Here is a 25,152-nt window from a genome sequence, read left to right as displayed (position 1 = left end):
GAATGTGAATGTGAGTCAAGCCCCTCCTTTTCTTGTTGTTGATGATCCGGTGGAAGTAGAAGGCCATGAAGGGGACAGGGAAAATATTGATAGCCCACCAGCACGAACAAGGGGGCAAAAAGCGAAGTATAAACTCAAACATATTACAAATGATTAACCAATAAGCAAACAGATAGCTAAAGATAGCAGGAAACAACAGAGGGAAGCACATAATAATAATAAAAGACAAAGTGGTAATAAGGGCACGGATCAGTCAAATGATACTGTTACTAAAATTCCTGAGTCAAGTACAGAGTTGGGGAACGTAGGTTTTTGGGTGAGAATGGAGACTTTACTTTCCACTCTATTAGGACCCATTAGCTCTAAGTTCTCAAATATTGAAAAAAGGCTGGGTGCTATGGATGTGCAATTGGCAAAATACAGAGAGTAATAACAATGGAACTAAAGCCAGAAATAATAACACTAATCAAAAAGCAATCGCGCATAACAAAAGCTATAGCGAGTACACAACCTGCAGTGAAACAGCCATTAAAACCTAGTTCATCAAAGGAGGTTAGCCCAGGAGGAGCATTTTTAGTCACAGGCAACAACAAAACGACACCTACTGATCAGGTAGTTAGGGGCATGAAGAATTGTCCAGTAGACAAGGACGAACAGAACATAGCAACTAGAGCAAGACACGTCCTGGCCCGCATTAATATAGCACCGGAATGCGGGGCCTATGTCGCAGTTTTAGTTAATGTCCCTAAACTAAGAAATGATCAAACGGAAAATTCTGCGAGCCAAAAAAATAGAATCCTCCATTGGTTGTCTGTAAATTGTAATTTTCCAATGGAGGAAGCTAATCAAATTATCCTAACACAAAGAGTGGGTTGGGTGGGCCCACTCAGGAAAAAATTTGATGGGGACTGCATAATTATAAATTTCAGATCCCCATATTGGGCCCAGAATATTTTGGCTAAAGCTCCACTCCCATCACCCTGGGAGTATAATACGACTCTTCTCCCTTTAGGTTATTTTTACAGGCACCTTATGGACCCTAACCTTAATTCCAGGAATACTTCCCTACCTTGTCATCGGGTAATGCATCCAACGTTTCCCAGACCACGTCCATGCTTTACTATTCCTACTTATAATCGGTTTCAGGCCTTTGACTCACTTGATGAGAACGATTGACAGAGGGTGAAGTTAGAGTGTCAACAGACTAACTTCTCTGAAAGGATAAAAGGGGAATATTCAGAGGAGATAGAAAACACACCTCCGATCCTTTGTACTCAAGTGATCCCATTTTGCGAACCGTTAAACTCAACCTTATTATGTTCGCAGAAAACTAGTGATGAGAAGGAATTACATAGTGCAACTAGAACTATCCATATAATGGCAGGTATAAGTGGAGTGGAGTGGTGTGGCTCACTGGTTAGAGGCGGCAGACCCGGAAGCAGAGAACGGCCCGGGACCAGGGTTCAATTCCCGACGCGGCAGGGTCGTGGACCAGGGTCAGCGGACTCGATAATTCTCGCCTCGGTGCCTACTCTAACCAGGGATCACACTCGGCAACTCTGGTCATTAGCTTGCCTCATCTCTACAACGGCCCCCCACATTTGCCGGGGATGCCTGGTTTCACCTTGGAGATACCCAGTAGGGACCATCTCACAGGGATAGCCAGGACAGGTTCCCCAGCGGTCTACAGCGCCAGGACGCCTCAGGGCAGCAGTGCGCTTTACAAGACACATACATTTACATTTACATAAATATTTCTACTGCTGAAGAAGAACAGGAAACAGTATATCAAAATCAAAGAGGAGTAAATAGAGTCGCTAGAACAGACCTCGATGATGACATGGTGACACCACGGACATAGACTATTGCCACAACCAAAGGAGTTGTAGGAGGTTATTCACTAGTTAGCTGGAACTTAGCGGGCATTAAGGGGAAGTTATATACTCCGTTCTGGAAGGATTTTATTACTGCAGGGCATGATTTTATACGCCTGCAAGAAACGTGGAGTCAGGAATCGATCCATATAGAAGGATACTCCTCATACTGCCTAAATGCTATTAGTTCCCCTGCTTGAAGAGCAAAGGGCGGCCTACTACTGTTGGTTTCCAATAAGCTAACTATTTTTAAAACCAGAAGTTATTCAGTGGTGGAACCCCATAGCCAGGTGTTGCGGCTGGAAAGTAACAGACGCACAGATTTAATTATTGTTAATTTCTATAATAATAATTTCGATGCCTCTAGGGAAAAAATGTTGTTACCTTTAGAGAAGGAAATTGAAAGAGTTTTGGCAGTACCCAGTAGGCTCGTTACCATCTTATGGGTAGGAGATTTTAATATTCAACCATGCCCACTGGCACTGGGGAACCCATGTGGATTTAGGAAAGAAATGGATAATTACGATGGGGAAGGTTTAGATCATCTACACTTTCCCCATTGTAACTATGGTTCGTCACTGAATAAACTAATAGTTAAGTTTGATCTGGAATTACTAGCCTGTACCAGGAATAAGAATAACATTAGTTGCCCTACGTTCACAGGTAGGAACGCGTACACTAATATAGACCACATCCTAATTTCCTGTAATAGTGAATACTCCAATTTATGGGTTAATGAAGAAGCTTTGAGTGAATATAATAGTATACCCCTCTATACTAATGTCTGCTCTAAGGATATAGTACCCTCAAGACCAAATGGAATGAGGATCAAATGGGCTGGCTTTGATCCCTCCAAAATACACAAAGAGGTAGTGGGCAAATGTAGAACTGAGATAGAGTATTGCCTTTGCGACGAAGTTAACCCAGAAATTTTGCTTTCAAATTTCATCAGGATTAATGAAACTATAGAAGGTATTTTCACTAAAAAAACTAGGGGGAAAAGAGATGTTAGGAGGGGCTGGTTTAACAAAAGTTGTATAAGGGCACTACACGAGTTAAAAAAAGCACTGAGCACAAAGCCCCGGAACAACATAAATATTCAAATGTTACGTAATAAATACAAAATATCCTTGATCAAAAAAAAAAAAAAGGAGCTCCAAGAAGAGGCATGGCAAAACCTTAATTTAGCTTCCAAAACAAATAATAGCAAAATTTATTGAGAGATTATAAATAGTCCCTTTTTAAAGAACGATTACAAGAAATAACATCATTTGTTGATTGCAATGCGTGGATCGAACATTTTACTAACATTTTTAACCCAGATAGGATTATTTTAGAAACTGTTCTTCAGGAGGATCCTGTATGGCAGCCCATGTCCCTCGTAATAAGCTTTGAGGAGGTATATGAGGGTTTAATTGATAGCAAAAGGAGGGAAAGCGCCGGGCCCAGATGGGGTCCCGGTAGACTTGTTTAAAACCGAAATGAACCTCTGGGTGCCACTTTTAGTGTGGCAGCGGAAGGAAGCTCACCATTCTCATGGAGTCAGTCGGTAGTCATACCCCTTTTTAAGAAAGGATCAAAATCTGAAGCGTGTAACTACCGCCCGATCTCCCTTTTAGATACATCAATCAAAATCATGAGAAGGATAATGTTGAAAAGGCTAGAAACCTGGGGCGCTGAAAATGCAATTTTAACTAAAGTACAATTTGGTTTTAGAAAAGGCTTGGGGACATTAGAGCAGTGTGTTAATCTGGATCTCCTTATCAACAAATATACCACTGCTAATGATGGATCACTGTTTCTCTGCTTTGCGGATCTGAGCAGTGCCTTTGATCTCATGGATCACTCTATATTATGGCACATTTTAATCGACTTAGGCGCACCCAATGAAATTATACACTTTTTAGCTAGGCTTTATGAGAAACTATCATGTAAAGTAAGTTATGGACCCTCTGGTGAATGTACCCCCTCCCTTAAAGTTTCAAGAGGCATCCGACAGGGTTGTGTTTTAGCTCCTTTTTTATTTTCATTATTTATTAATCAGGTCGACTCAACTTTGAGCCGGATTCCAGCGGATGCACCACACATAGGAGGGAAGGCGGTCCATATATTATTATACGCGGACGACACTGTTTTAATATCACGTATACAGATTGGTCTACAACGACTTATTGATAATTTCATGATATTTATCGAAAGTAGGAGACTTAAGGTGAATAAAACTAAGACTTTTGTGATGACTTGTGGGAGTAAGGCCATGTCAGCAAGCTCGAGTTTCTTCATTGGCAAGGTTAAAATGCAACAAGTTAAAACTTTTTGTTACCTCAGGATTACATTCTCAGGGAATGGTAAATGGTAACATGAGTTTGATAATATAAGTTTAAAGATGAGTAGGAATACCAGTAGTATTTTTAGATTTTCCTCAAAACTGGGGGTCAGAAGTATAAAAGATATGATGGCAATTTACAACGTACGATGCACCTCATCGTCTTTATATGGTGCTGGTGTATGGGGGCACCAACACAATCCAACTCTTCAGGGAGATGAAAATAAATTTCTTAAAAAGCTACTTTGCGTACCTACCTCGGCATCCATTGAATTAGTACATAAGGAGGTAGGAATCGAATATATCTCTGACATAGCTGCATTACGCCCCCTGCTGCTATGGCGCTCCATTTGGGCCAAAACAGAAACACAGTTTACAAAAGAGATTATTCATGACTGCCTGAGGCTTGACCATGTATCCCATATTTCTTGGCTCAAATATTTTCACTACTGGTACAAGCTCTTGTTTAATTGTAATATTTTTCTCGAACCTGAGAATGTAGTTCTATTCACCAAAAAAGAAATAAAAACAAGGTTTCTCATATATAAAAAGGAGAACCGTGAAAAGATGTCTGGAAAGTTATCGAGTGTGGCCTTTTACCGGGACCTACAATTGAATATTGGTTTTCAATCTTACCTCTCCATTGTGACTCGAAATTCCCACCTTTTTGTTTTAATGGGCTTAAGATTGGGTATTGCACACCATCTAGTAGCTTTTCCTAAAATGAAATCTCGATCAGACTCTGTATGCCCATGTGATAACATTTCAAGACAGAGTTGCTGCCACTTTTTATTATTTTGTAAATTGTATTCCTCATACAGGAAATTTTATCTAAAACCTGTCTTTTTAAAAAACCATGTTTGTTCCACAAAAATAGCAATGAACCTGTTATGTTCTTTGGAAAGCCCAGACACATGCTTTTTTGTTGCGACATATATATTTAAATGTACAGCTGCCAGGAAATCCATAGTCATCTGATATTATTTGACTGTGTTATATGAAATTTGACCTGTCTGTACCTTTCTAAATTGTATGTATACTTTGATTTAGGGTATATTTCTGGCAATTTCTTGGATTTATTACATTAGTATGACACAAATGTTTAATGCATTCCTGGGTTTTTAACGTGATATAAATTGTTTTTTGTATTGATTATCAAATGGAAAGTTGTTCATGAAATGTCGTGTTAAAAAGATTTATAAATGAAATATCCATTTTAGGCTAATTGATGATTTTTTTAACAATTTAACTCATTGAAATGTTTATGTACTTGATTTGCTTATATGGTTATGTCTTATAAACCGAATAAAGCGTTTTAAACTGAAACTGGCATAGTTTTAGAGGAAGGAGATGGGGGAGATGGTTGATTAGATATTAATGATACTATCTTCACTGCAAAATCAGCAGTTGAAGTGCCTGATACACTTTAAGTTGACTGAAAAGGTAGCAAGTTCTTTTTGACCAGAGTCTCTTGTCCAGTATTTTGTTGCTTGTCTTTTCTCGCTGGCTCTCTGGTCTCAACTAAACTTGTCTCGTTTAGGTCTTCCGCCATTTGCTGATTTTTGGAAATATCCTTCTCTGAACCTTCGGAGCTGAGGCTTAACTCATCACAAAAGACTTTGCTTTTGCTTTTGCCACTGCCTGACTGAGTTTGGCTTGCACCAAGCATTTTTTAGTCTTTAAAGCTACTGCTTCCAATATAGCAGCTGCCGCCGCCATTTTTAACTGTTTCTTCATTTTGACGAAGTTCCATTGTTGTTTTGCTCTTTCATACAGCAGTTTTCACGCTCAACTGTTTTTGTCTTTTATAATATTGCCATTAACAAAATGTGCTGGGACTTTACCTTATCCTTTTACGAAGAACGGATAAATAAAAAGCTGCTCACCCAGATCTGCCTCGAGGAATCTAGTGCCCTTCACGTCAACAATACGTCCCTCAGCTCTTTAGGTTATTAAGACCGCTCTCCTTTAACTGTCAGGATACGATGTATTTCATTTTAGACGAAACACTGCCATATGCCTTTTGCCTTGCCGCTTCGCTCAGCTCCATTCGAGTAATCACACCAAATAATGGGACCGCGCCAAGCGGTTACAGGATACAATGTATTTTGATTGTGACATGACACTGCCGATTGCCCTTTGCCTTGCCGCTTTGCTCAGTAATACCAACACTTAATGAAATCGCTCCAACGGTTACAGGACACCACTGCGAGTCCACTGCTCCTGTGCTTCCTTCCGCATGGAACAGCTAGGAAAGCCGGGAAAGTTGCCGTCAGTAGATTAACCTGCAATGCCTTTGCAGTCAATGAAATTGATAAGGAGAAAAGCTCTCACCAACCGCAACTGCTAGCTCTTCCCCCGGTCTTGCCACTGTTGCCGCTCCATCCTGAGATGGATCGTCGCACAGCGTTCTCAACTGCTCACCTCCGAATCAGCTGTGCTCCATTACTGTGGGGAGGGACAATCAGTCACCTGGGCTGGGTGAAGGCGGGGTTCTCCTCCATAGCCCTCCACAAACTGCCCCGCGAACTCTCCTCAGAGTTCCACTCTACACTATTGTGTGACTGTTGCCCATGGGAATCAGATTCACAAACTTCCATCTCTGACCAATTGTAACACTTCTAACGTAATTTACATCATTCTGTGTCTGTGTAACAAGCCGTACATTGGTCAAACAACGCAAAAAGTTAAATTGAGGATCTTGCAACATATGAGTCGCATTAGATGCAAAACGCAAGGGGCACCAATGGTGGCACATTTTACTACTCATAACCATTCTGCGGACAGTCTGAGATGGAGAATACTTGAAAAAATCACTGCCAACCCGAGAGGCGGATCAATGTCAGCTGCCTTGAATAAAAAGGAATGCAAATGGATACATACTTTAGATTCGGTATCCCTTGGCCTCAATGAACAGGAGGAAATTGCCAAACAAATGGGCCTGTTGTAACTCCTATTGTTCATGTGTAATTTTCAAAAAATCCCGTATTCATCAGTCTTTCGCATAAATAACCTTAAGAGAGACTTCCAGATCCCACAAGTAGAATACAATAGATGTTCACCAATGAGGGATACACATATTGATTAGTTAAACAAACCTCTACTGTTTGAATTATGCTTATGTGACCAAGATCATTGCCCCAATAAGTCATGAACATGGCATCATGATGCTTGTTATTGAACAACATCTTTGGGTTTTTTATATGCAATATCAGCTGTGATCTGTTACTCCGCTTGAAAAAGTTTGTTAAGTATATTCAAAATGTAACTCTGACTTTTTGATTAATATTGACACAAAATATCAATTGAGTAATACAACTGGATTAATCTGTTTCCAATTATATGCAATACAAAAATGTATAATTGAACAAACAATTGTTCCTGGATAACTGAACTGTATAGATCTAACCATCCATTCCAATGCTGTGACTTATTGTTAAATATTGTTAATCGTGAGGTCGCCTCTGTTTAAATAATGCACACATCACTGCAGTTTATACTTTGTGGGAATCAATACCTGTGTCCCCGTAATTCGAAACCGAGATGGTACAGGGTTAGAGTCCTCGTAAACCACATGGCTATATTATAATACAAACAAGCCATTCGCCTGTTGTGGTGACGGGGTCGCTATGGTGACGGAATTACGTATTCACGCCATGACGTTATGACGCCTTGACGCCATGACGCTCCCACGCCAGGTGACTTTAAAATCCATATTCCCGGCTCCGTCGGTAAGCTGACTTCCAGCAGCCGATGATTGAGACGCTCTACACGCAGAGGGATACGAATGAAAAATTGCCCGGTAAGCGCTTATTTAGCTAATGGCTAGCTTAGATGGACTGTCCAGCATCTACATGATGCATACGACTCACGTAGTGTGAGCTTGGGAAACATTACCAGGTTTTGCATTTTATAACAACATGGCTTGCTTTAGTCTCGCGGGTTAGAGCCGGTGCCTCACTGTAACAATGACACATGACGCACACTACTCATGCAGTGTGAGTTTGGTAAACACCACCAGGCTTTGCATTTTATAACAACATGGCTTGCTGTAGTCTCGAGGGGCAGAGCCGGTGCCTCACTTCAATAATGACATGTGCCCCCCCATTAGTGTATCACGCATGTGCTCTATATAGGAGTTGCCAATTAATTATATTAAGCAACACCACCGTCATTTTGCTTTCACTTCCGGTACCGGATATTTGGCATTCTAATTTTCATATGTGCCGATTCCGTGCTAAACACGTGGGGTTTTGATACAGTAACTTTAAGCTACTTGTTAAAAACTAAGGGGCATATTACCAATGTTAAGCGATATTTATCGCTAACGATGCTTAGCAACGAATTTTTTAACGCTAAGCATTGTCAGAAATTATCGCAGATAAACCTTGCTATTATCAAGGTTTATCGCAAATGCGATAAAAAACGGCCGCAATGCATGAATATCGCTGAAAAGTCAGCGATATTCATGCATTACCGAGCTAATGCTCTTAGCCATGTTATCCACCTCCCATTGGATAACATGGCTAAGACCTGCTCAGGGCAGGTGTTACTTTTTGGAGATATTCGCGCTTAGCGCGAATATCTCCAAAAGTTGGTAATAGGAGATAGCGATGTTAGCGACTGTTTCCAGTCGCTAACATCTTGGCACGCCCACTTTGCATGTCATTGGTGATAAATATCACTGACATGCAAAGTGGGGCCCAAGATGGTCTCTATCTCCTACTAGCTGTCGCTAACTGGTGTTAGTGACAGCTAGGTAATAGGGAGATAATTTTATCTCCTCTTTCTTGGCTTTTAAAGCCAAAAAAGCGGAGATAAACCTCCTTGATAATATGCCCCTAAATTCCTTTGAGTCATACTCAGCACTGAGATTGACAAAATTCCTCCTCCCTTTCTTTTCCACAGATTGAAGGACTTTGTGCCAATCCGGTCCAGGTGACTTACACGCACTTGGATCCCAGGGTGAGTAAATTAACCACCCACACTACTGGCCGAATTAACTAGTCCAATAGTCAACCTCCTCTGACACATTTTTCCTTTGACTTATTTGCAGACTGTCGTGCCCTGTATACTTGTCTTGAGAAAGACCCGCCGTGACCACAAAGATTGGCGCCTTAAGGGTCGAAACGTCGACATTTCCACCTAGGCCTTGAAATTTTCAGAACCCTAGTACATCGATGAAACGATTAGGATTCTGTAAAAACTTAAAGCAATTGTTGGCCTTTATGTAATTAGAACTTGTATATATTTGTATAGATTGTCTTTATTGTACATATTGTTCTTGTCATGTGATCACTATTCACTATCTTCACTGTGCGCACTTGTTATTAATATATTGACAGTCATTTGTGAATTGCCTTGAATGAAATTTTAATAAATATAAAAGCACAACAAATCATATACAGGCTTTCTTTTCATTAATGGTAAGAACCTGGTTTGTGTTTTTGTCAGAGGTTGGTTGTTTTCTTTTGTTACATGCACTTGAGTTTACAAATCAGTTGTGTTGCCACCCGACAGAACCATTGTATAATTAACCATGTTGGTGGAGGAAGTCACAAAGACCGATCCGTGTGACCCAGACCAGGCTACCGGCATCAAATGGGTGAAGGGGCATTTTCAGAACTGTAATTTAAAATCCAACTTCATCATAAGTTTGGATTTTACATTGTGATTCCAGAGACACCAAACATGAACTGGTTATCGCTTCCCATTTGGAAATTACACTTATAAAATAAAACAAGGCAACTCAGATAAAATCTGTTTTTCACTTCTGTGATATTTAAAACTTAAAAGTACATGTCCAACATTTTAAATGCCTTGAACCCTGCACTCTGGGCTATACCGGGCTTAACTTAAGGGTGACATCTATGTATTAAAAAGGAAGGTTTGGGCCTGCAATACGGTTTATTTTGGTGGGTCGAAACTGGATTTAAAACTGCACACACAAGCAGGAGACATGTTTAAAGGGCTACTTAAGTGGTTGGCACAACCAGTGCTGCAGCCCCCGATGCAGCGGATCATCTATGCAGACTGACGCGACTCCACCATCCTGGTGTCACTACCTACATCCTTAATTTAGTAAGCTGTACCCTGCCTCTACTTTGGTATCATGCATTTGTACTAGTAATTGTTACATACATAACCTGTATGCTGTTGTTATTACTCCTTAGGGCGCCGGTCTACTCCCAGCCCTATTTAGGATCTCGGCCCATGGACGTGTGACAACAGCAACCCTGGCAACTTATGTGTTTTTCTCATTTGATTTTGACCCCTGAACATCCACAGGTCAGTGGATCTGCATGCCTAACTACTTGTTACCCAAATCTCACGGCCTCTTAGAAACTACGCTTACACCCATAAAGTTAATTTTTTATTTTTATCTGGTCTGTAGCTCTAGGGGTACGCTGGCACCTAGTTCTATGACACCCCACCTATGTCACAGGATGATATGCACAACACACTGGTACCTTGATCCACTGGCATTATTCGGAACAGCCATAACCCCATCTTTTCTGTTCCCCATCCCCCCTTCTTTTTCCTTCTCTTTTCCCCTCAATGTACAGACTATCACTCAGTCATAAATCCTTGTGTCCTGATGAAGATCCCCCAATTCTAGGGGGATTCGAAGTGTCGTCAACAAATGCATCTTGACTCTAAATTGACTCATTTGAATTTCTGTGGAGCATAGGACACTATTTCTACTGTGAGTGATTGAATATGTATTTACTGACAAAGTCACCATGTATATAAATGTCTGAGGTTTGGAAATCTGTTGACTTCCAACCTTTTACCCACATACATTTTTATATGTTCTTGCTTTATGTTTTTTAATTATTTTGTATTTAATAATTGTATTGAATCTCCATTGTGGAGAATATCAACACACGTCCTACTGTGTACCATTGTTTGAAGGGACTAATGCCTGTTATAATGGCAGGCCCACTAACAGCAATTAAATTACATTTAATTTACAAGTCCTTGGTACATGTAGTATCACTCTATAAGCGACGTATATGTACATTCAATATGCCATTTAAGTATGTGCTAATTTAACCATGTTTTAAGGAAAGCTCGTTAGCAGTGCACAGAGTTCTAAAGTCAGCAATAATTAATTCAGCAAAACGTGAAGGGTAAAAGGCAAAATGTTTGGTAGGGACCCTGCAGGGATGGCCAGGTCAAAAAATGACAGCTTGAACAGTACCTTTAGAAACTCTGAGAACATAAATTCAGATATAAATTTGCTTCTGTGGAAATACTGCTTAATTGGGCATAATACACGTAATGTTGTGTTTTCTGTAAAATATATCATATGAATATTGAGATGAGTTCTGATTTCAAAACAAAAACAGCTCATGAATATTACACAAGAGCAGATAATTAATTGCGTGTTGTAAAAACAAGGAATTCATGTTTTTGAATAAGAAGTGGATAGTTCTTCCTCTTCAAACTTTGGTGTGGTTCTGTCTTTTTTTTCTAATGGAAACTGCATGCGGAAAAAAAAAATTACTCAACACTCACTTAACAGATCACCACAAATATTTCGAGGAAGGGTGTAAGCTGGATTTAGCCCATTTTTTATAGTTTTGTTAAGATTTACCAATCAATGCCAATGTTTTGATCAAAAAAAGCGGTCGAGAAAAAACAGAATCCCAAAATGGAAAATCCCAATTTTAATAGATTCTATTGGAAAGCAATATTGCAAAAACTACTGAAAGGAATTACCCAAGATTTTACAAGAAACTAAATCTTGGTCCAGAGAGCATTTTCTTCTGATGTATTGTAAAACCCACTCAGTAGTTTTGGAGATATTCATTTCCCAAAATATTTGCAGATCTGAACACATGGGTTGAAGAGATTCTCGTGAGATTCCTTCAAACCCAATTTTTTTAAAAATAGAATATTCTATTGAGCTTATTTTTCCCTTCAGCCAGTTTGCTCCCATGTGAGACATGCTCAAGCAGGAGTGAGTGTTCTGATTGGCTCCCCAACATTTGAAAATGTTTTGCTGGCAGCCATTACTAGACTCGGGGACTTAATCTCCTGTACTGCATTAAAAAAATGCTAGGGGCTGCTTACAATGCTTAGGCCCAGATTTAAAAAGGTTTTGGATTAGGAATTATGTTACTTTTTTTAATGCAGACCCAACGCAAATTCTTTTTTGGCCTTTACAAATCAATGCAAATTGGTATTTGTACGAAAAATGATTACAAACTAGATTGAAGCACTGATTTGCATTAATCTGCTTCCGGGGGGGAGGGTGTTTTCTTGCTCCCAGTCATGGTTTTTGATGTAAAACCTTATCTACTATCAATATGAAACAGGGCTTTGCACCTCTTGAAGCAGGTGCTAAAAAATGAATGCTTTAATTTCTCCTTTCTTTTCTGACTTTGCATGTGTGCTGCACTGTACAGCACACATGCAAGGTAGGAAACGTTTTAATTTCAATGTAAGCATAGAAGGGCACCCTTTCAGTGCAAGACCTATGGTAGACTCACACAAAAATCTTCACACTATGGCACAAAGGTGTGTGTGAGGTGCTCAACAGCAAAATTCTGGTTCGTGCTAGGGAATGAGGAGGAGTGCCATCTCTGTAGGTATGACACTCTCCTGCTCTCTCCTTGTCATACAACATAGAGCAGAAACTTTGGTTGCTACTGCACTTTGTGACTTATTCGTAATTCTGGGCATTAGTATCTACTACATAGAATCTTTGCCTGCTTGAAGCATCTTTTTGTTAAATCAAGTGTACATTTACTACCTTTCGGTATTCACAAAAGTAAACTTAGACTTAGGTAATTTTCTACTAGTAAAGTTAGACTTTTGGTCTAAGTGTGCCTTTGTGAATACTAAAAAGTAGTAAGCTTAAACTAAAGTATAAGTTCACCTTTGTGAAACGGGCCCCTTGTGTCCAACATACTAGGCACAAGTCAGATCAGATCAGAATATGTTATTCAGTTGCCAAAGCAGCCAAAGAAGCACACAGAAATAACGATAAAAATGAATGCTGCTTACATATTCACTTCAGTACAATTATTATTATTTATTATTATTATTCAAATATGTAGAGCGCTCGGCTACTGACAGAATGTCCCGGCACTGGCAGAGGGAGGACAGGTTGCTGGTACGGGGCTAGTCATTGAAAAGGTGGGTTTTAAGTTTCTTCTTAAAAAGTTCAAGACTGTCTATCAGTCTCAGGGACAGAGGAATACTGTTCCACCAGCGGGGACCCAGGTAAGCAAAGGATCTCCCAGCCATCCTGAGATGGTTACATTGAGGGACATTTGCCATATGAGGTGACGAAGACCAAAGAGTGTGGGCAGGGGTGTATGGGGTGATTCTCTCCTTAAGATAGGGAAGGCCCGCCTCGTTTAGAGCTTTATGCATTAGGACCATGGCTTTGAACATCACCCTCTGTTTCATGGGGAGCCAATGGAGGGCACTTAAGTGCGGAGTCATGTGGGACCTCGAGGAGAGAGAAAGCAGAAGTCTAGTTGCAGCATTCTGCACCACCTGGAGTCTGTTAAAAAGGTAATCTGGAAGGCCCAGGTACAGTTCAATACTGTAGTCAAGTCTAGATGTAATTAGAGCCTGTACCACCTTTCTGCCTACTGCCTCTGAGAAAGGAGGGAGAAATATTTTCAGCATGTGAAGCACGCATGAAGCATGTCCCCGCCAATGCTATGATCTGTGGGAGGAAGGATAAAGAGCTATCAATTTTATTTCCTAAATTCTTCGCACAGTTTTTAGGAGAACCTGGGTGAGGGCAATTGCTGGGCCAAAAGTCCACCACAGAGTTGTGTAGAACATCTACAAAGGTCACAATTTCTGTATTCTCTGGTTTAATTCTGAGGTGGTGCAATTCCAGCCACTGGAAAACCCAGTGAGGCTCTTGGCTATTACTTCCTTATCTAAATCCTTGTCTTTATCACATGAGAACAGCAACTGAGTATCGTCTGCGTATGAGATGACTTTAGTGCCAAGAGACTCTGTCAATGTTGCTTGAGGGGTCAAATACACGTTAAACAGTGTGGGACTGAGAGCCGATCTCTGTGGCACTCCCACCCCAGAGGCCTAGTGGGAGCTGTAAATGGAGGCACCCACACTTCTATGGACCGTCCGTCCAGAAAAGATGCCAACCAATTATGGGCCTGATGTCTAATTCCTATTTTATGTAGTCGTTCCAACAGCTTGTGGTGAGGAACCCTATTGAATGCTGCTGAAAGGTCGAGCAGTATCAACATTGCCTTTTCATCCCTGTCCAAAACACTACAAATGAACTCCGTCACCTCCAACAGTGCGGTCTCAGTGCTAAATTGAGGGCGGAAGCCAGATTGCGTGGCATGAAGGATACCATTGGCCTCCAGGTAATTTGACAATTGCCGGTTTACTTCCTTCTCAAAAATTTTGGAGACGGCAATTTCAATTACCTGTGTAGGAATCTCATAAGAAAAATACAATATAATGCTAGCACCCATATATATATTACCTACTGGCGGTCGCCAGTAGGTAGTTATAGTTAAAACCTAGTTTCCAAAGGAAATCGACAACATTCTATTTGGAATAACTTTGGCGCCGGTGGACGAATCTTCACGAATTTCTCTAAGAAAATGCCCTGCTACGCTCCGCTCCTTCCCTGAAAGTTTGGGGGTGATTCGTGAAGCGGGGGGCTGAAAAAAAGAGGGGGGTCCCAAAACGTGTTTTCCCCATGAAATTTTCCATAGGACCTTTGGGCAGGGCTACAGCCCGAACGGCTGAACGGAATTACACCAAATTTGGCAAAAAGGTAGAGTTTGGTTCGCGGTACGTAAGCTTACTGTACTCTGTACCTTCCCAAGCACGAGCTGAATGCTAATTGGCTGTCAACTGTCTGTCAACATTCCAAACCAGAAAGTGTTGCCAGCTATCTTGTGCCTCGGTAGACTGAGTTACAAGAAAGCAGAAAAACAAACGTGTAGAACCCAAAAAGGGGGCAGGGTAGAAACACCCTGACCCCCTAGGCCTGCTCAGGAAGTCCCACAAGGACCCCCAAGGTCCCCCCATTTTTCTTTTTTTATAAAAATCACGGGTGCGAGTACCGTACACACCGTACCCCTATGCTATGTACCCCGAACGCACCGTATCCTGTGGCACTGTACCCCGTGGCACCATACCCCTACGCACCGTACTGTTAAATATTGCAGGGATTTGTTAGCATGAGCTGAAAGCCATTTTGTATTTCTGGCAGTCATCTTGTTTGCCATGTGCTGCTATGTGCTCGCCATGTGCTCTGTCCTCCCTCAGTGTTGACTGCTCTTGTTATCTTCCTAGAAACAAACTATATTTAACATCTTCCACCTTTGCACGTGCTCAGTTGAGCTTGCAGATGTCCTTGCAACTGTTTCTAGTCTGTAAATGTCAGGATGTCTTCACCAGATTTAGCAACTGTTAGCTCCTCCCACTTTGTTAAGCAAGCAGATCTTGCATGCCCATATTAGTCATTTTTGCATGCTTACATATGCCAGGTCTGCCCCTTGGTCTTATGCTGACTATGTAACCCTAAGCATATATAAGGCCTCTGTTTTCTGTACTCCTCAGACTGCCTCATTCAGTTGCTAAGGCTTCTGTGTGACGTAGTCCCCCTCATCTGATCTTTGTTCTTTTTATATTTCAGCTTCTGTGCCAATTTCTTCTTTGTTGGATTAAAAGGACCAAGTATCAGTGGGACCTCTGAGAAGGTTTCTCTTTTGTACAAATGGCGCCCAATGTGGGACTCATCAGAGAAGTGGCTATCTAAGGAGTGATCTTGTCAGGAGACAGAACTCTACTGAGGAAGACAAGACAGGACTCTACTAAGGAAGTACTCTGTCCATGGAGATTCTGGGGATTCTCTGTCTCTGCAGCCCAGTATATTTCTGATCTTCCTGATTTTGATCCTCCACATGATGTCACTCCTGACTCAGAACCTTTTTGGCGTGAGTATTTTAAAAAACGACCGTTGGGCCATTCAGAAATTGGCAGTTAAAAGTTGGACAACCATTTGTTTGGTAAGAGTCGTTCTGCGGCACTTGCTGTTAGTTTTGATGCCTTGGATTGGTAAGGTAGTTTAGTAACACTTACTGTGGCTTAGATTTGCGTTGGCCCACTTTTGATTAGTATGTATATAATATGTAAATTGCAGTTTATGTAGGGAGGTCATGAGGAGATTTTTCTCTATTTGAATTTGTTTGAACGGCGCAACGTACGAAGAGTACCTTAAGTGCTACTTTGAATATAATACTGCATATTTTGCACTTTTTTTAACATGCCTGTTCCAAGCACACATCGAAGAATGTGTTGATATTTGGAAGTACCATAGTGAAATGTGAAGTGAATTAGCCGGCTCCCCTGATGGAACAGCTAGATAGGTTTAGGTATAAAAACATATTTCTGCCTTGGTGATTCTGAAACCCCATGGAATTCAAATCTGGACATAATACAAACAAGGATCCTTTTCTACGCAAGTTTATAAATGAAGATATGCAGAGTGATTTTTTGGTGTTCTGTCAGACAAAGCTAGTGAATTGAGTATATTTTGGCTTCTTGGAAATAAAACAGTTTGTTGGGCTGTTTTTTTTGCAGTGTTTTGGAATACTATTGAGAAGCGCTTCTTGTAAATATGACTCACAACTAGTATTTACAAATGGTTTGGTTTAAGAGCAGTCTGTGGGCTGTCCTTTTTTGCTGTCATAAGTGTTGATCTGTGGGTTAAATGTGTGTTGAAATGTCTATGTGGTTTGTGGTTTTCACATTAGTGATACTTCTGTAAGTAAATAGCGATTGCGCTCTTTGTGTAGGGATTGCTAGCCTTAAGTGCGCTGTATTATGTGATTCTGAGTGTATGACCCATTTCTGTATATGTCTGGAATGAGCTCAATGTGTGTGTTTGTGTTTTCTTGCTGTCATCAGTCTATTATGCAAAATGTCATTAATCTATATATATAAAAACAAAAGTATGTCTGTCTGTCTGTCTATCTGTCTGTCTGTTTGTCCTTTATGCATTACTACACCATTCATCCGATCGCCATGAAACTTTGGGAAGTTGTTGAATACACTCCTGTGAAGGTTTCTGGCATCATTTCTTTTTCAATATTGGCCCCCCAGGGCCCTTATAATCTTTTGAATACTGATAGACGCACCAGACGGGAAAACAACAAATCGTGTATCCACAAGCACTCGAATAAATAAATAGAATTAAAACACCATTCATCTGATCGCCATGAAACTTTGAGAAGTTGTTGAGTACACTCCCGCAAAAGTTTCTGGCACAATTTCTTTTTAAATATCGGCCCCCCAGGGCCCTCATAATCTTTCGAATACTGATATACGAACAAGACGGAAAAACAATAAATCGTGTATCCACAAGCACTCGAATAAATAAATAGAATTAAAACAGCATTCATCCGATCGCCAGGAAACTTTGGGAAGTTGTTGAGTACACTCCCGCAAAGGTTTCTGGCATACAATTTTTTTACACATAAACAAGAAAAGAGAGGTCAGATCAATTTCTGAGAAATCTCTAGAGACCACAAATAATGGAGTCAAAACCAGGTTACCACACCCGATTTGGGTGGTAAAGAAAGCCCTCACACACCGACCTAGTCAGTGTCATGCTTCATCATCGGGCCCCAACAAAGAGGCCGAGTGCCTCTTCGGTGTGCTACGACGCCAGAAAGACTGCGGAGCTGGTTGTGTGGGGAGGGCGTGCTCTAAATTACAGTGAAGTTTAATAGTGCCTTAAAAAGGTATCAAAAATAAATTTTAATGAGTGATCCCTAAGGCACAGAACAAAGAGTATTATGTGTCTGGATTTAGTTGCCAAGGTTTAGGGTTGGTTAAATTCAGAATATACTCAAATTAATCTTAGTCAACATGTTTCTGCCATATGGGTGGTTTTATTTACCAAGGCATTCGTCAGGACTAAACCCCGGCGGTATGGGCTCTCTAATCACCCACCCTGACCTGGGGACGTGAAAGTGAAAATTATAAAGGTGAAAAAAGTGCTTAAAAAGGGGGGAAGAGTAAATTACTCATTCCAAAAATAATCCATAAATTTTGGAGTGTTACAGCACCTGTAATGTGAAAGACATAGACAAACAGAAGACAAACATATATATTATTAATATGAGCCTTTCTGAATATTCATAGTGCTCCATAATATGTGGCTTGAATTGTGTACCCAAAGTAAACACTGATTTTAAACACCATCCAGATAGCCCCTAGAGGATGATAGCGGATAACTCTGGGAAGTGACGTGCTAAAGGTGTCTATTTACAAGAAACGTTCTAAAAAGGGGGGGGTTTAAAAACACAAATGCGTGTACTCCTTATGAAGGGATCAATGGACCTAAAAGGTCTGTGCCACTCAAGGTGGTATTTCAAGGTAGAACTCTCACTTTAAAATAGGGCGCTACTAGCACCATGGGTCTCGGGAGGGGATCGGAGCGAACCTGGCACATCCTACAAGAAAACGAGGTACAATTGCAATTGCATGTGCACGAGTGGACACTTAGCTTCATTTGCAGGAATTTCAGCGACCTCGATTGCAGGATCTACTCACGCCCTCAGTGCTCTCGACCCGCCGTAAACCTGGTTATGGCCTCAATGCCGGACCCCGAAGATGGAAAACCGGGGCAGGTAGCATGGTTCTTAAAGGAATGAGTCGCGTGTGCGTCGTTCTTCCGGGTGGGCGTGTCCCGCCAGGTCGAGGCTTGGGACGCACCCGCCCACCCCGGAGAGCTGGGTCTGAATTGCGAACGAGGCTTGGTTGAGGTCATTAAATCTTGAACAGAGCCCATCGATATGGTGATAGTAACTGGGTTGTGCGCATCGAGGAAATAAATTACAACTCTGGTGCCTAATTTAATAAATTCAAAAGCGCTGGCTTATTTTTAACATGAATGTAAAATTTGGTCGGGAATGAAACTGTGTACATTCCGCTCCGTTAATCTTTGGGCAATGGTACAGATGAACCTGTCATCAAAGAGTGCTTAGTATTCAACCAAAGAACAGGTGAACAGACACAGAGTAACAAGAGGGCACTAATTATGTTTAGAAAGCCACTGTGTGAGAGGACCAGAGTCACAAGTTAGTAGGCAATCACAGGTTAATTACAGGTTAAAAATGCCAAACACTGCATTGGGCAATTATTCAGACGTGTGATATCTCTGTGGACAACTAGAGAATATTCTCAAGATAGTATTGAGCTCCATGGGATGTCATCATTCAGCCCATTTACATTGGTGCCCAAACGATACACCCAACGTTGCTCCTTTTCAAACAGTCTGCTGGTTATGTTGGTTGAACCACTCACCACTTCAATTACCGTCCACCTCATATCATTCGGAGTGTGGTTTCTGTCCAAGAAGTGGCGGCTCAGTTTAGTGGTCACTTTCTTACATCTGACATTGCTCCGATGCTCGCAGATGCGTTGTTTTATCTTGCGCGTGGTCATGCCAACATAGCGTTGCTGGCAGGGACACGTAATCAAGTACACCACGTTCATGGTGTTACAATTTGTATGTTCTCTTTGGGTTCATACTTTTCCTGCTTCAAGCGACAGAGTTTTGGTAGCTTCAGTCAGGTGGCAGACACTACAGTTAGAGCACGGGTAATGCCCTACAACTCTGGGCATACCCCAAGCAACGGTGACTGTAGGTGTAGAATCGGGGGGCTTTTCCTTGGGACGAGTGTGCACCAAGGCATCTCTTGATCCCTTCATAAGGAGTACACGCATTTGTGTTTTTAAACCCCCCCCCTTTTTAGAACGTTTCTTGTAAATAGACACCTTTAGCACGTCACTTCCCAGAGTTATCCGCTATCATCCTCTAGGTGCTTTCTGGATGGTGTTTAAAATCAGTGTTTACTTTGGGTACACAATTCAAGCCACATATTATGGAGCACTATGATTATTCAGAAAGGCTCATATTAATAATATATATGTTTGTCTTCTGTTTGTCTATGTCTTTCACATTACAGGTGCTGTAACACTCCAAAATTTATGGAGTATTTTTGGAATGAGTAATTTACTCTTCCCCCCTTTTTAAGCACTTTTTTCACCTTTATAATTTTCACTTTCACATCCCCAGGTCAGGGTGGGTGATTAGAGAGCCCATACCGCCGGGGTTTAGTCCTGACGAATGCCTTGGTAAATAAAACCACCCATATGGCAGAAACATGTTGACTAAGATTAATTTGAGTATATTCTGAATTTAACCAACCCTAAACCTTGGCAACTAAATCCAGACACATAATACTCTTTGTTCTGTGCCTTAGGGATCACTCATTAAAATTTATTTTTGATACCTTTTTAAGGCACTATTAAACTTCACTGTAATTTAGAGCATGCCCTCCCCACACAACCAGCTCCGCAGTCTTTCTGGCGTCGTAGCACACCGAAGAGGCACTCGGCCTCTTTGGTGGGGCCCGATGATGAAGCATGACACTGACTAGGTCGGTGTGTGAGGGCTTTCTTTACCACCCAAATCGGGTGTGGTAACCTTGTTTTGACTCCATTATTTGTGGTCTTTAGAGATTTCTCAGAAATTGATCTGACCTCTCTTTTCTTGTTTATGTGCATTTGACTGGGGACTGAGAGAGTGTCTCCTTTTTCCCTATCTCTCCCTTTGTTGTCGAATACAATTTTTTTATACATCGGCCCTCCAGGGCCCTCATAATCTTTCGAATACTGATGTACGCACCAGACGGAAAAACAAAAAATCGTGTATCCACAAGCACTCGGATAAATAAATAAAATTAAAACGACCCTTTGAATGTTTTCCATATTAAAATGAATAAGTTTCAATAAAAATGACACAATGTAAATTGAATGTTATCATAACTAGTTTCCGTGAATGTCCTTTCTTCGGAGAACGCAGCAACGTGTGACAGGTAAGCTAGTATTAAATAAAAATTAAATTAAAATCCAGAAATTAACCATATGATATGCTAAATAACTGCATGTTACTATTAAATTGTTAAGAGTAAGCAACGATGCACATGTACAAACTGCCAATGCTTAAAAGATAAAATTTGAATTCACATTCAATAGGAATAAAATAGGCCTCAAAAACTAAATTGTGTTTTGCAATAAATAATTACAGCATTTTTCTTACATACATTGTATTAGATATAAACAGGGAAACACATCATCTGAGTAAATTGGATGTTGTTGAACTAAAACACATATTATAGTACATGCATTGAAATGCCTCAGTTTTAAATAGACTGTCACAACAGCTGTGTTTTAGCTGCTGAGCAGCAGCTATTGTTTTGATTGTAGGCCACAGAGAGACAGGAATGTTGACTCACCCAGAATTTTGTCACTACAGAATATGGTGTAAAACCCTGCATTTCAGACTGCTGTTTTAAAAAGTTACAAAAATCAGGTTCAACATTTTGGATAACAGGAAAACATTTAAAGTAAGGATTTCCTTTTCTAAAGCCTTTTTACATAAACATATCCGTGGTTCTGATTTTAAATAATGACTGTCCTTTTAAAAAAAAGTGGCGCAAAATGTTTTATGTTTCAAGTTAGGATTCTGTGCTTAGGCTTATGAATGAATGTGTCTAAATATGATAGGCAAGGGATGCAGCTTGCTTGTCCTATGTGAAATTATCAAAATGATTGGTTTATTAAAATATATATCTATATATTAATTATGAAAACATTATTTAAAAAATAAGTGCATTTAAATTAGTTTTTTAATGTTTATAAAGCTTAATACTTATACAGTGACCTCCTAGTATTAAAATTAAATTTAAGTTGTGTTGTACCGCATAATGAGGATATTTGCATATGAAATTTCACTCTGCGCAGGCGTAAAAAAATCATTTTTATAAAGGGTATAAATGATATTTCTGATGCCCAAATCTCTGGGCTTTGTAGAGAAAACATTCTGAGGATGACTATTATGCAAAGAAATGATAGGATATTCATTTTTAAGTGCCCCAAATATTAAAGTCGAAATTGGGCATAATTCACTATTTAAACAGCATATTTTCCATTCAGAGCAGCTTTTAATGTGCCTTAGGCTTAAGTACATGCATTAATTTAGGTATAATACAAATATCTGACTTCTATATATAGTTAGACAAGTCTACTGCACACTGCTTATAATTGCAAACAGCAGAAGTTATTAAACTGACAAACAGGGGAATGGGTCAGCTTTCTGTTTTCAGGGTGACACTGAAAAGGGAAAGCTGCATGGAAAATTTGCACACAAAATAGGACAGCTGGGAAGAGTTAAAAGTCAGTTCTATATTTAGAAGCCTGGCAGGGCTACCAGAGCAAGGTCTGCTTTGACATTTTGACATCTGAAACTTTTTGAAAGACAAGTTGACAGCTCAGCGATAGAAGGAGGAGTTGTGCTTATTTTTTGTGGGCAAAAGCAAGTTTTTATGCACTCATATGAATATACCACAATACAATTGTATATGTGAGCTTGGCCATATATACAGCACTAATGCTTTTAGTTTGGTGCTTACTAGGGCTGAGCCAATGGGATTTAGTTTGAATTCATTCGCCCTCATGTTTCACTTGTACATTTGCTAAAAGGATTGGGGTTTGGGTATTCATGTTTTTTTAGTTCTCCTCAAAAGTGCTATGTACCTCCTATAACTTTGTTTATGCCTAGTTGCTACAAATAGGGGTTGATAGTGTTGACAGAAGTGAAACCTGTTTCAGGTTTCGTACTGTCAAAATAGGGGAAGGAGGCTAGTTCCTTTACAAATTAAGGCTAGGTGAAATGTATGTTGCTATCTCCTTTTCTCAATTCTTTTTTAGCCTGTCTAAATTGTCTGTGAAATAGCAATGAGACATTTAATTGGCTATTCAGTAATACTGTTTTAAACATTGTTAGCATTAATAAAATGAATAAATATATATGTTATGTTACTGCCCATCCTGTTTGATGAAATTATAACAGGATAAATAGTCTAGATTGTTGTTCCCTTATTTTGACCTTTAAGGGGAGCTAGATGTGGGTAGTTTTTTGTTCTAAAATTCTTAGGTGATAACACCATTATTGTATGTTATTCCATGCTACATAGTTTTGCAAGGGCATTTCTAGTTTTTTATTAGCTAGTCGGTGTAAATAAACTGACAGTCCTTATTAGAGCTGATGTTGCATAGTTTGGATCATGAAATGTAGAACGCAGGGAAGATGCCCATGTGATCCTTAGCAAAAAATGTTTTGAAGGAAATGTTGTTTTATAGATAAGAAACTCCTGTTAAATTAGCAGTTTTAGATTTTTCCTGCTGCTCCTGTAACATGAGAGCATGGTCCTAAGCGTACAATGTAGGTGCTTTTATTAAGAAGAATCATTTTTGAAGTTGTCTGCAGTCCTGTACAAGTACTGTAAAGTGTATGAGCAAAAGTGTAGAACATTTCTTTTTTTTTTAGGTTTTCAGATTAGCACACAGGAATACACCAATGTAAGGATTTAGTGTATGTCTGTGTTGTTTTTCTCTTTTCCTCAAAATTTAGTAAATGAATACAGACTTCCTTGGCTGCTTGGGTTTTAGTGATGTATTACTCTTGTCAGTTCACCAAAGAGTTCCTTTTATACTTGCCAATAGGTCCAGGCTGTTGTTTTTACTCCCTCATAGATTGACGAAAGTGGTTCTTGGAGGCCTTGCAAATATATGGGGCGTCCCAAGACTAGGGAGCATTTTGAGACTATCCTCTCTGTTGATAGAATGTTTCTGTGCTTTGTTTAAAGACTTTTTGTTCTGTCCACCAATAGATATTTGCTGCCTTACAACCATTGCCAAAGAGGCCCAGACATCAGATTCAGCCTGGGGAGCCAGCGTCAGCCCCAGTCCAGCTTGAAGGCAAAGTGAAGGTAACCAGCACAGGCATTGCTGGCAACTAGGACCTCCGTGAACGCGGAAGCCTTGGGATGTTAAGTGTGTACCCCTGTCACTGTCTTGGGGGAAAGATGGGGTGACAAATTAGAAAGGAGAAATCGTGGATCATGCCCAGCTGAGAGTCACAGACCGACCAGAATGGCGAGGAGGCTTTGCTTGAGGCGACCCCTTTTGAAATAAGGGTTGCTTCAGAGATCCTAGTATCAGGCCTCTGAATCCTGGTCCTAAAGTGAATGCAAGTTTGCTCCTTTGTTTGTTGGTCAAGAGATACCTGGGTACACTGGATGCAATGTGTGGCCCCAAAAATGAGCAGTGCGCCAGCAGAGTAATACAGGAGTTACGGAAGGACTTGAGTTTAGGGTACAGGTGCTGTGTCTCTGGTGCCTGTTAGATTGAAGTGAGGAAAACTGGTGCACTGCCTGAGACACTAGACAGGATCGCTAAGAGCATTTGCCTGGTGGGTGACTGCCCTATCCTGAAAGAAGAGACTTTTTCCTTCAAACTGGGCTGTGATTCTTGAGTTGCGAGTTGTGCAGCTCCACCGTGGAAACAACAAGAGCCTGCCTGTGAGGCTCAAACGGACACAGGGAGAAGACTCCCCTCTGGTTGGTTGTACAGCGGCTTCAATTTCCCCAAGGACTTCTTCTTTTTCTTGTCAATAATGTACCCCTTTAGTCGTCCCATTTTTAAGGAGGAGCAGCCCTTTGCAGCTCTTCGTCCTAATTCCTATTTCCCTGTGTGGTCCTCCTGGTCCCAGATATGATTGATGTTCTAGCCCTCATAAAAGGAAAATGTAAAAGTCAATTGGAAAATGTTTTTATCAGATATGTGTTGTTGGCTATTCTGAAGGTAAAATGAATAGTCACTGAAATGCATAGGAGCCCTGAAAATGTTTAATAGATGGTTTTAGGATTTACTTTTGCTTAGGACAAGGAAAAAATGATAATTCTGTTTGTGATAGTGGTCATTACTTTCTCATGCTATCTGTATGTTAATTATGACCCGATGCTTCGTTCTCTTTGTATTCCTGCTTATACCTTACATGTACCCGCTTAATGGCAGAGG

This window comes from Lissotriton helveticus, chromosome 1_1 (genome assembly GCF_964261635.1).
Source record: "Lissotriton helveticus chromosome 1_1, aLisHel1.1, whole genome shotgun sequence".
Taxonomy (NCBI): Eukaryota; Metazoa; Chordata; class Amphibia; order Caudata; family Salamandridae; genus Lissotriton; species Lissotriton helveticus.
This window is presented reverse-complemented; position numbering follows the sequence as displayed.